The sequence below is a fragment of the Molossus molossus genome, unplaced genomic scaffold (assembly GCF_014108415.1).
Source record: "Molossus molossus isolate mMolMol1 unplaced genomic scaffold, mMolMol1.p scaffold_m16_p_2, whole genome shotgun sequence".
Classification (NCBI taxonomy): domain Eukaryota; kingdom Metazoa; phylum Chordata; class Mammalia; order Chiroptera; family Molossidae; genus Molossus; species Molossus molossus.
In genome coordinates, this window is record NW_023425355.1 from 78324452 (window position 1) to 78337266 (window position 12815).

The following is a 12815-nucleotide window of genomic DNA, read 5'->3' on the forward strand; positions in this document are numbered from 1 at the left end:
TCTGGGACCACTCTCTAAATATAATTATTTATAACACTTTCTTTAGTTCCCTCTAGAAGTTTTTTGTATATATACAAGTTTATATTGATTTTTTTTTTTTACTAGTAATGAGATCACATTGTTTTCAACTGTCTCCTTTTTTTTTTTCTTAATAACTTAGTTTGAAGCTTATTCTATACCAATACTCAATTGATGGTCTTTGATATGGTTTGGAATAAATATTTTTGTAATGGTTTTTATTTCACAAATGGAGAAACTGAGGTGCAGATCAGTTGGGAATCTTGCCCATGGTCACCCAACTAGTAAATTGGGTAGCTGAGATTCAAAAAAAGGTCTGTGTGACCCAAGGACCCACTCTTTTAACTACCAAGCTCTACTGATATTGCTGATTAATTGTGGGAGTGATTGTATTTCTGAGTTTCTACCTTGAGAAACTATGACATACTAATATGTGTGCCCAGTCAAAGCAGAGTCCACAGTTCCACAGCCATTTTACATCTTAAAACTACTTTCACACATAACATCATTTAATTTTACATTAATTGAGTTTTTTTTCTGTGCCAGGCACTGTTTTAGGCCTAAAGATGAAATCATATATAAGACAGTGTCCCTATCCTCAAAGTACTCATAATCAGGTGATAGAAAGAGATTTGTAAATAGAAAATCACAATACCAAACAATAACAATATTCTAATTAATTTTTATTTTTACTTTAAAATACTGACTAGAAAAAAATGGCAGCAGAGTGAATGGAAGCTACACAGAACATCTCCTAGAAGCAAACTAGAATTACAACTAAAATAAAGACAAATCATCAGGAAAAAAACAACTGAAAAGCAGCTGGAGAGAACCCTTATAACCAGGGATGAAAAGAGGACACAAAATCGAGCCTGGTAGGAACTGAAGAGGTACCAGAGGGCAGACTGGGGGCCTTCAGACAACAGCTGAGGGCTTTTTTAGCTGTGAGCAGTATCCTCTGAGAAGTCAGGGATTAAAACCCCAGGTCAGCTCCACAGCACAGAGTGGTGGGACAGGGAAAGGCACTGGGATAACACCTGACTTAGACCACCAGAGCTGAGACTTTATGTGGCAAGGACAAGTTTAGGAGTAAACAAACAAACAAACAAACAAATAAACAAACAAAACCAGGGAGTTCCCTGAAAGGCAAAGGCACCAAATCAGCTACAACTACTCACATTGAGCTCCTGCAGAGGAGGGTGGACTGAACTGGAAATGTGTAAAAAGAGATGGGGATTTGTTGCTCTGGAGAAAACTGGGAAGGAGGAAACTAGGAGTTTTATGCTAAATCACTCTCTCATAGGACAGTAGCTATGTAACTCAAAGAACCCCCTCCCAAGGAGAGGTGAAAGGCAATAGCCCCTCCATTAGGAATTTAATACCACCAGAACAAGCCAGAGATAAGCGAATTGAGGATCATTAGAAGCTAGAGACTACCAACAAGCAATTGCCCCACCTACTGGAAATCTTCTTATCCTGTACACCTGAGGGATTTTTCACTCAGCTGAAGGCTGCAACCCAAGGCTCATCAAGTAACTGAGACTGTTAGCCTCCAGGTGGAAAGCTAGAAGATAACTGAACCTTTGCTTGGTCTGGAAATCTACCCAGGAAAGTAAGATTTGACAGTGGTTTTCAACGTGGGTCCTCCCACACTCATCCAACCCCAGTAGAGAATGCCACAATCAACAGAACACAAACACCCACAGGAAAAATTTGGCAGGCTCCAAAGCCCACTGAGACAGCCAAAATGGTGAGACAAAGAAACAAACCCCAAATGAAAGTACAAGAGAATTCTACAGAAGAAGAGATAAATAAAATGCAATTACTCAAGATATCAGAGGTAGAGTTCAAAGTAATGATTATGAGTAGCTCAATAGCATGAGTAAAGAGCTCAAAAGCATGAATAAAGATATAGAAACATTAAAAATCAACCAATTAAAAATAAAAAACAACAAGCAGAAATGAAGAATGACATAGCAAAAATAAAAAATATATGGGAAGAAATAACCACCAGAGTAGAGGAAGCTGAAGATCAGATCAGTGAATGAGAAGACACAATAGAAAGAAAAAAAAAAAATCAGTAACCAGAGAACAAAAAGAAAACAAACAAATAAAAAAACAGGAAGACAGCTTAAGAGAACTGTGGGACAATATAAAATGTAACAATATCTGCATCATAGGCGTGCCAAAAGAAGAAAATGAGCAAGGGTTAGAGAATATATTTAAAGAAACAGTGACAGAAAACTTTCCTAAATTGGTGAAGAAAAAAGGCATACAAGTTTAAGAGGCACAGAGAGGCCTAAGTAAGAAAAACCCAAAGAGGCTGACACCCAGACATATCATAACTAAAATGCCAAAAATTAAAGACAAAGAGAGAATCCTAAACACAGCAAGAGATAAGAACAGGTTACCTACAAAGGAACCCCTATAAGGCTATCAGCTGACTTCTCAACAGAAACACTACTGACCAAAAGAGTATGGCATGAAGTAATCTAGATAATGAAAAACAAGAATCTGAATCCAAGAATACTCTTTCAAAATAAAAGGTGAAATAGAGAGCTCCCCAGACTTAAAAAAAAAAAAAAAATCGCTAAAGGAATATATTAACACCAAACAAGCACTGCAAGAAATATTAACAGAACTGCTGTAATAAGTAGAAGAAATAGGAAGAAAAATATAACCATAAAAAACAAAAATGGCAATAAATAAGTACATATCAATAATAACCTTTAATGTAAATGGATTAAGTGCTCAGATCAAAAACACAGAGTAGCTAAATGGATAAGACAGTATGACTCATATATATGTTGTTTACAAGAGACCCACCTCACAACAAAAGACTCACAGAGGTTGAAAGTGAAGGGATGGTAAAAAAAATTTCCAAGCACACAAAGAGGAAAAAAACAAATCTGGTGTAGTAATATTCATATCCAATGAAATAAACTTCAAAATAGAGGCCATAACTAGAGACAAAGAAGGCCACTATAAAATATTGAAAGGATCTATCAAACAGGAGAATATAACCTTGGTAAACACATATGTACCCAACATAGGAGCACGGAAATACATTTAAAAACATCTGTAGGATTTCAAAGGAGTAATTGACAGCAACACAATCATAGCACAGGATTTCAACACCCTGCTGACATCACTGCATAGATCCTCTAGACAAAAATTAACAAGGAAACAGAGACCCCAATTGATGCACTAGATCAAATGGATTTAATAGATATCTACAAAGAATTATACCCCAAAACTGCAGAATTCATATTCTTCTTAAATGCACATGGGACAGGCCCAAAGATAGACCACATCTTAGGACACAAATTAAGTACCTACAAATTCAAGAAGATTGAAATCATATCAAGCATCTTCTCAGATTACAATGGCATAAAACTAGAAATCAAATACAATAAAAACATTCAAACACATAAAAGCTAAATAGCATGTTATTAAACAATGAATGGGTTACCGAGAAGATCAAGAAAGAGTTTAAAAACTTCCTGGAAACCAATGAAAATGAACACATAACAACACAAAATCTATGGGATGCAGAAAAAGAAATCCTAAGAGGGAAGTTCATAGCACTACAGGCCTAATTCAAGATACAAGAAAAATTCCTAGTTGATTATCTAACCCTACAACTTAAAGAACTAAAAAGTAAACAAAAAGAAAAACCCAGAGCAAGAAAAAGTACAGAAATAGTAAAGGTCAGAGAAGAAATAAACAACATAGAAACTTAAAAAAGTACAATTCAAAAGGTCAATGAAACCAAGAGCTGGTTCTTTGAAATGATAAGCAAGACAAATGGACCCTTAGCCATATTCACCAAGAAACAAAGAGAAAGAACTCAAATAAATAAAATAAGAAATGAAAGAATAAAAGTAACAACTGACACCACAGAAATACAAAGGATCATTAACAAATACTATGAACAATTATACACCAACAAATTGGACATTCTGGGTGAAATATACAAACTTCTGGAATCACAGAATCTCCACAAACTGAACCAGAAAAATATAGAAAACTAGAACAGACCACTAATAACTATGGAAATTGAAGATGCGATCAAGAATCTCCCAGCAAACAAAAGCCTGGGCCAGGACGGCTTCACAGGGGAGTTTTACTGAACATTCAAAGAAGAACTAACACCCATTCTCCTCAAAGTATTCCTAAAAATTCAAGAAGAATGAAGACTTCCAAATTCGTTCTATGAGGCCAGCAGAATTCCAATTCCAAAACCAAATAAAGACACTACAAAGAAAGAAAAGTACAGACCAATATCCCTTATGAACATATATGCTGAAATCCTTAACAAAATATTAGCAAATCAAATCCAGCAATACATTAAAAAAATTATTCACCATAACCAAGTGAGATTTATCCCAGGGATATATGGCTGGTACAATATTCTAAAATCAATAAATGTGACACACCACATAAACAAAGTGAAAGATAAAATCAATATGATCATATCAATTGATGCTGAAAAAGCATTTAACAAAATCCAGCTCCCATTTCTGATATATATCCTCAGCAACGTGGGTATGGAGGGCTTATATCTCAACATAATAAAGTCCACATATAAAAAACCTACAGACAACATTATACTCAATGGGCAAAAACCAAAAGCATTTCCCTTAAGAACAGGAGCAGGACAGGGATGTTCACTTTTGCCACTCTTATTTAATATAGTACTGGAAATCTTAGCCACAGCAATTAAGCATGAAGAAAAAATAAATGGGATCCAAATTGGAATGAAGTAAAACTGTAATTATTTGCAGGTGACATGAGATTGTACATAGAAAACCCTAAGACTCCATCAAAAATCTACTAGATTTAATAAACAAATTTTGCAAAGTTGCAGGATACAAAATTAACATCACGAAATCGATGGCAGTCTTATACACCAATAATGAACTCAAAAAAGAGAAACTAAAAAACAATCCCATTTAACATCTCGGCAAAAAAAAAAAAAAAAAAATTAAGATAGTTAGGAATAAACGTAACCATAGAAGTAAGGGACCTATTTGCAGAAAACTACAGGACACTGCAAAAAGAAATAGATGAAGAAATTAAAAAGTGGAAGCACATACCTTGTTCATGGATTGGAATAATTAACATCATTAAAATGTCCATAGTACCCAAAGCAATCTATATTCAATGTAATCCCCATTAAAATACCAATGACATATTTCACAGAACTAGAACAAATACTTCAAAAGTTCATTTGGAACAAAAAAGACCCCGAATAGCCACAGCAATCTTTAAAAAGAAGAACAAAGTAATAAGAGGGATCAAAGTACCAGATATCAGGTTATAATGCAAAGCCATTGTAATCAAAACACCCTGGTACTGGCCCAAGAACAAGCATATGGATCAATGGAACAGAACAGAGAAGCTGAAAATAGACTCAAGATATTATGCTCAGTTAATATTTAACAAAGGTGGCAAGAGCATGCAGTGGAGTAAAAACAGCCTCTTTAATAAATGGTGTTGGGAAAATTGGACAGCTACATGCAATAAAATGAAACTAGATCACTAACTTACAGCATATACAAGAATAAACTCCTGGTGGTAATGCAGCCACTATGGAAAACAATATGGTGTTATCTCAAAAAATTAAAAGTTGAACGTCCATTTGACCCAGTGATCCCACTTCTAGGCATATACCTTAAGAATCCTGAAACTCCAATCAGAAAGAATATATGTACCCCCATGTTTGTAGCAGCACTATTTACAATAGCTAAGAACTGGAAACAGCCCAAATGTCCATCAGTAGACGAATGGATAAAAAAGCAGTGACATATACACAATGGAATACTATGCACGCAGTTGTAAGAAAGAAAGATCTCTTATCCTTTCAGACGACATGGAGGGACCTTGAAATTGTCATTCTAAGCGAAACAAGCCAAACAGAGAAAGATATTATGATTTGTAAGTTTTTTTCTTTCTCTGGAGACACAGAGGTCATCATACCATTCAAATCTGTGCCCTCCTTCTGCAGAAGATTTCTCTGTGGTTTGGAAATGTAGAAATTCCAGAACTCACCAGAGATGGAAATGTGTTCTGTCCATTTGACTAGACACAAGAAAAAGCCAGCTCTTCTCCTGATGTACTCAAATTCCCTCTGAATCAGAGAAAGTTTTGTATATCAGGGTATGTCAACCAATAAAAATGGAAGACTCTGAGGACCTCAAAATATGAAAAACTACCTAGGAATTGAACATTAGAGAAATGTGTGTTTATTGTTGTGCACTGATAACTGGTGGGTTCCTATTTTTAATGAGCTACAACAGAGCAGAGGTTTGGCAGTATAACCTAACCCTGGGCTCTCTAAGAGTCTGTAACCTAGTGGGGACAGGTGTCCTGTTGGGAAACCTGCAAAGATGGAAACATGAGCCAGGTGATGGGACCAAACAGTAATTGCACTTTTGTTGGCATTGATCCACCCATGGGTTTAACAGCAACTTGAATCCCTGTATGAAATACATCTATCTATTTTTTTTAATTTATCTTTATTGTTGAAAGCATTACAGATGTTCTCCCTTTTATCCCTTATTGTCCCCCTCCATCACTTTCTTATCCTCGAGGCCTACTTTTAAAACATTCTGATCACCAAACTGAGCCAGTGGATGAATATATCAATAGGAAATTTATACATTTGAAAAATACATTGTTATAATTAATTCACTTTTTCTGGGTACTAATCAATATAACACATTCCAACATAAAGTACCAGAATCATTGCTATGACAATGACAAAATATAGTGAGGAGAACCTTACTGGCATGTCCTTCCTTTCAGTGGGAAGCATCTTCTGAGCCTGGATGGACAGTAGAACATAAAGATTTTCTGTGGCCTAAAACAAAGGGTGGTGTCGTCTTCTCTAGTGTGACATGAGGAACCCCTGTCCTGGAGAGCCTTTAGCAGCCTGCAAGAATTCTGAAGTGAACACAGCCTCTGCGTTGTCTTCACACACATCCTGCTGTTCAGCAGTTACAGACTCCAGAGCTTCATATACCAACTCTTTTGAAAAGTTTTTATCAATCAACCATGGATTGAAGGAGCCCACAGCTTTTTGTGATATCCAGAGGCACCACTCATAATAGCTGTGGTAATCACTGATGCTGCATTGCACACCAGGTGGGACAAAGAAGGCAGCTCGACCCTTTCTCTGTTCAGAATCTTCCAAAAGAGAGAGAAGGGGAGCCTCTCTTTACTCTGATTTCTACCCTACTCCCACACTTTCATCCATGGAATTACCAGTCCAGGGCCCGAATTTCTAACACAATGTTTACATCTGAGTCTTTGCTAGCCACTCTCTTTGTGATCCTTATTGGATGAGGAGAAAGGAGACTTGTACTTAATACTGGGATTTTTTTCATCATTTTTTTCTTTCTTTATCCAAAGATAAGGATCAATATATATATAATTTCATTATATCTTTGTCAAACTGTCTCATGGTATTTTTTCATTTCCTCTACTTAGAGCATCATGTTCTCCAGATATAGGTTATCCCCCAAGGTGGTTAAGGTGTCAGGCTCCAAGATCTTAAAATGAGTCATAGTCCAGAGCTCTTGAGTGATATCTTCCAAAATATTATTCAGCTGATTACTATTTTTGGATATACAATCAACAGCAGAAGCCTCCTCTGCAGGCTGTGCTGGTGCTAGGTTTACCAATGGTCAATCTTTCAAATGAGTATCTGCTTCCAGAGAAGAATTGACTTTTTGAGCCTTGACCAGGACAGGCTTCAAATGCTGCAGAACTGCCTGCTTTATCTTGCATGCTGAGTAGCAAAAATGCTCTGCTTTTAGAATACTCTGTTTTTGCATTTTATCTATTTCTTCAGCTTTTAATTTTCCAAGATTCTTCAATTTTTTGGAAGTTTCTCATAAAGCCAAGTGAGTCTAGCTGCTTTGTGCTCTACAGCATCTCTCAAATGACTTTCCTCTTGAGCACCTTCTTGCTCGACAGACTTCTCTTTTGTGCCATCTTTGGGGCTAGATTTTACCTTTAGCCATGCAGCACATATAGGAGATGATGGTGGGTACATTGGGTTTGGAGGTATTCAAGGAGCCCTAGTGTCTTTCACAGGCTGTTGGTATATTTTTATTTATTTATTTATGTTGTTAGAAGTTTAGGATCTTCTGCCATCCCCCTCCATACTCCAGTGCTGGCCCAATTCTGTAAGTCAATTGCCTCTTCTTCAGGAAGAGTAGCCGCTTTGATTTGTTGGAAGATATGAGTCCCAGTAATCACACTAAGGGCCCTATAGACCCCTTCCACAGGATTTGGGTGTCAAGCAAAATAAAGCAGCATCTATGTGTAGTCAAGCAGGGGTAGATCCTTGTCATGGTCAGCAAAGAGCCTAAGGAAAAACTGTATAAGATGTTCCTGCTGATTGAATGGCAGTGGTTCAAGAGAATTTTCTGGAATTATTATATCTCCATCCTCCATAAATCACAGACAAGTTTCAGGTTGAGTGAGGTGCATTCAACTACTAGGAAGGCTGTTTGTTCCAAGGTTCCGGGTTACCAAATCAAGAAGAATGCCAGTAAATGTTTTATTTCCTATTATGCCTTCTAGAGTCAAGAAGAATCCTACATGTATTGGGTATTTTTCAGGTCCAGAAAATTCTTCTTTGTTTAGAAATTCTTCTTGAAAAAAAATGGAGGGAGCCTTTATCCAGGCATTGGCCTTATTTCTATACACATACTTCTTTCTAAATTCAGAGATTCTAAAAACACAGAGACTTTTCTGTTGGTAAAATATGACTCATTAGATGTTTGAGGACCAAGCTATTATGGTTCTTAAGTTTTTTCCTTTCTCTGGAGACCCAGAGGTTTATTCTTCTTTGTTTAGAAATAAAAAAGAGTAAAAACTGTATGTGTAGCTTCTCAAATTTTTCTTTTTACATTAAAATATTAGCATTTATTAAAGTCTAAAATAAATTTTACCATTTCTTTTAACCTTCAGGAATGTGCAATAATCCTTTAAAATTTTCAGTGGTCCAAACCAAATATGCAGTTTTAAGAATTGGAAGGTAATTTTCTGGGTAGCAAGAGCAAACTATATTTTTTTTTCTTTGATATGACTGGCCATCCAGCTGGTTGTTCAGAAATAAATTATTTATATTTTTTTTAAACCTGAGTATTAAATTTTATAGAGATGAGGATACTTTCAAAGGTAGTAAAATTTTCAGTGAAATGATCTTTACATGATACTGAATTGGTTTTCAGAAAAGTTAGAAATAAATCATTCACATTCCTCAATGTAAAACCATAAAAAAAAACTCCACTGAAACCATGAAGAGGTTCAAAGTATTTAAAAATTCTGATAGATATGTAAGATAGTTCCACTGTCTCTAATAGCCATGGTACAAGCAAAGTGTTATAAGACAATTATTTTTATTGATTTTTTTTTAGAGAAAGAGGAAGGAAGAGAGAGAGAGAAACATTGATCGGCTGTCTCATCCTGACTGGGGATTGAACCTACAACCTAGGTATGTGCCTTGACTGGGAATCAAACCCATGACCTTCTGGTACACAGACACCAATCCAATCAACTGAGCCACAGTGGCCAGGTCTGTAAGACAATACTTTTAGTTACATAGGAATTGTTTACATAGGGATATTAGTGTGAACTATAAAAACTATTTTAATACTTGTCCTGTTAGTTAAATGACCAAGGATCATATAGTGATATGATCTTTACATATAACTCTCAGAAAGATAACATCAAAAAAAATACCATTGCTTATAAGTATACATCTCCACCCAAAGACTGCAAGAACGTGAGAGGATAAAAGTAGAATTAGAAAGTTACTGGAAAACCAATTTTGGATTTTTGCTTTGTATGTGTGGATGTTGATTTATTTTTAATATGGGTGAAATTGTTGTCTGTTGCAACCTTCTTTTGCTGTGAGATTGGTTTGGTCTATTTTTTTCAGTTTTGTGAAGTCCTTGTTGGAATCTTGCCAGTGCCAGAGCATCTTTCTTTCTAAACCGCACATTTTCAGTCACTGTTTTTTCCCCCAATGCTTTTTTTTTTTTTCCCAGGGCTAATGACTCTTCTCTGAAGCTTGCATTTTGGTCTAGAATGGTTGGAGCTTCTTCTGGAAGAATATCTGCATCTAATACATTAAGCTAATTCTCTACTCTTTGGGTCATTGGAAGCTCTATATCAGGTTGATACTTATCAGTAAGAACCTTCTTTGCCATTGAAGGTTGTCTTGTTTCCTGTGGAAATATCTTCTTTGTCACAAAAGGTCTCTTCTCACTCTTTGGCAATGTACTTTGCCATCTCTTTAAGGACCGTAGGCTACCAATATGAAATCTACTCCTAATTTCAGTGAAACTTTCCTTCAATTTTGAGGTGACAGTTTATTTTTCTAGAGGGATTCCAATGCCTCAATTTGTTGCAGGATATCTATAATCACATCAGCAACAGAAGAATCAGCATCCAACTTAGCAGAACAGAGTGAAAACTGGTGAATAAGACTGCCCAGTTCCCTATACTGAGCAGGAACTGGGAGTTCCCCTTGGTCAGTAAACTGAGTGACAAACATTATAAGACCTGAATGACTCCTTGATGGGCAGCTGCCAGCCTGAACATTGCCCATGAATTCTTAGTGTTTTTAATTTTATGTGGACTCAATTTATCTAATTCTTCCTGGATTTCTTTAATTGACTGCTGGAGGACGAGAGCATGCAGGCAGAACAAACAACTTGTTCCTACCTCCTGACATGGATTCACCATTCTTCATCTGCATCCAAGGCTTCTTCCATTTTATCTTCTTTAGTTACTTCTTCAATTTTATGGATACAATTTATCTGACTGTCCTGGATGGAATGTGTATATGTATACCTTGGCACTTGAGCTTGAAATTTCTACTTTGAATGGCTAGTGGCTACAATGAAAAACTTCTTGATTCTTCAATTCCTTCCTTTCCACCCCAAGGTCAGATATTTTATGCTTGGTGTTTTCACATTTTTGAGAAATTTGGGGCTGACTTGTGAGATGGTGTTTTACATGTTCTTCAAATTATCTTTGTTTCATATCTCTTTTGGCTAGGTGAACAGCATAGCCAATTCTCTTTTCCAATATGACAGAAAATGAAACAAAACTGCTTAAGTCAAAAACCATCTCTAAAATTCAAATCTTTACAACAATCTGACTAATTGTGCAAGTGATTAAGTTTTTTTCAATTTTAATTGCCCATAGGTAAGAATACAGGATTGCCAAATTGCTTCAACATGTTGGGAACATTGTTATTAAACTGTAGCTAGTCTGGGTGTTAAGTCTCCATGGGTCATTCCTTACACCTAGTTGGACACTAGATACTAGATTAACACAGGGTGAAGCTGGTTTGCCTGGTTTCATCATGCCAGATAGTATAGAACAAGAATGAAAACCTACTTATAGACCAACAATTCTTCCAAAAAATCATTGCCCTAAAGCTTAGGTAGGAGAATAGGTAATTAAGGGTATTGAGCAGTAGGGTCTGCCCTGCGTCAAGATCTCCACTCCCCCAGACCCATGACTTTTTTTAAAAAATTTTTTTCCGAGGAGGGGAAAAATGGCGGCAGAGTGAATGGAGCTACACAGACCGTCTCCCAGAACCAAACTGGAATTACAACTATAACACAGACAAATTGACGGGAAAAAGCAACAGAAAGGCAGCCTGGAGGACCATATAACGAGGAACACTGACTCCATCCCGGTAGGCTTGCAAAGGCCCGAGACGAGGGTTGGGAGCCCACGGTCAGTCGGCAGCTCGGCAATGGCCTTAGCTGTGAGCAGCGCCCTCGGGTCACACTCCCAGGCGGCTCCACAGCGCAGAGCCGGACAGAGGCTGAAACAGCCACAGCCACTCACCTTGGGCTCCGGCAGACGGAGGGCAGACTGGACTGGAACTGTGTCGGGACACTCGGGGTTGGGAGGGCACTCAGAGCTTTGGCTGAGTGCAGCCATTCAGGACGGTGGCCACATTGCTCCTTCCCAGGGCTCTGAGGAGAGGCAGCAGCCCCTCCCTCAGAGATCCAACCCCACCCTGTGGGCCGTTGAAGTGCTAATTGAGGCTCACTAACAACCAGCATCTGCCCCACCCTCGTGAAAGCCCCTTGGCTGAGCACCAGAGGGAGTCTTTCAATCAACTGACAACCCAAAACTCATCAAGTAACCTAGACTGCTAGCCTCCAGGCAAAAAGCTAGAGGATAACAGTACGTTTCCTGGGCTGGCAACTTTAACCAGGAAAGTAAGACTTGACAGTGGTGTTCAACGTGGGTCCTCCCTCGCTCATCTAAACACAGGAGAGGGAGCCACAAAGAGCAGAACACCAACACCCACAGGGAAAACTTGACAGGCTCCAAAGCCCACAGTGATAGCCAAAATGGTGAAACACAGAAACAGAAGCCAAATGAAAGAACAAGAGACCTCCACCGAAGATGAGATCAATGTGGAGCAATTAGGCATGTTAACAGAGCTAGAATTCAGAGCCATGATCTTGAGGAAGCTGAACAGCATGAGTAAGGACATAGAGACACTGAAAATAAGCCAATTGGAAATTAAAAACCAACAAGAAGAGATAAAAAATGACATATCAGAAATGAAAAACACATTGGAAGGTTTAAAAAGCAGAGTAGAGGAAGCTGAGGACCGAATCAGTGATTTAGAATACAGGGTAGAAAAAATCAACCAATCAGAAAAACAAAAGGAAAAAATGATTAAAAAACAGGAAGACAGCTTAAGAGAACTATGGGACAACTGGAAACATAATAATATTCGC

At 37.5% G+C, this 12815-nt stretch overlaps 1 pseudogene; it reads right to left on the reverse strand.

The window, feature by feature from the left end:
• Window positions 1-6910: 6910 nt before the first annotated feature.
• On the reverse strand, window positions 6911-11412 carry LOC118635356 (annotated as a pseudogene).
• Between the last annotated feature and the right edge of the window lie 1403 nt (window positions 11413-12815).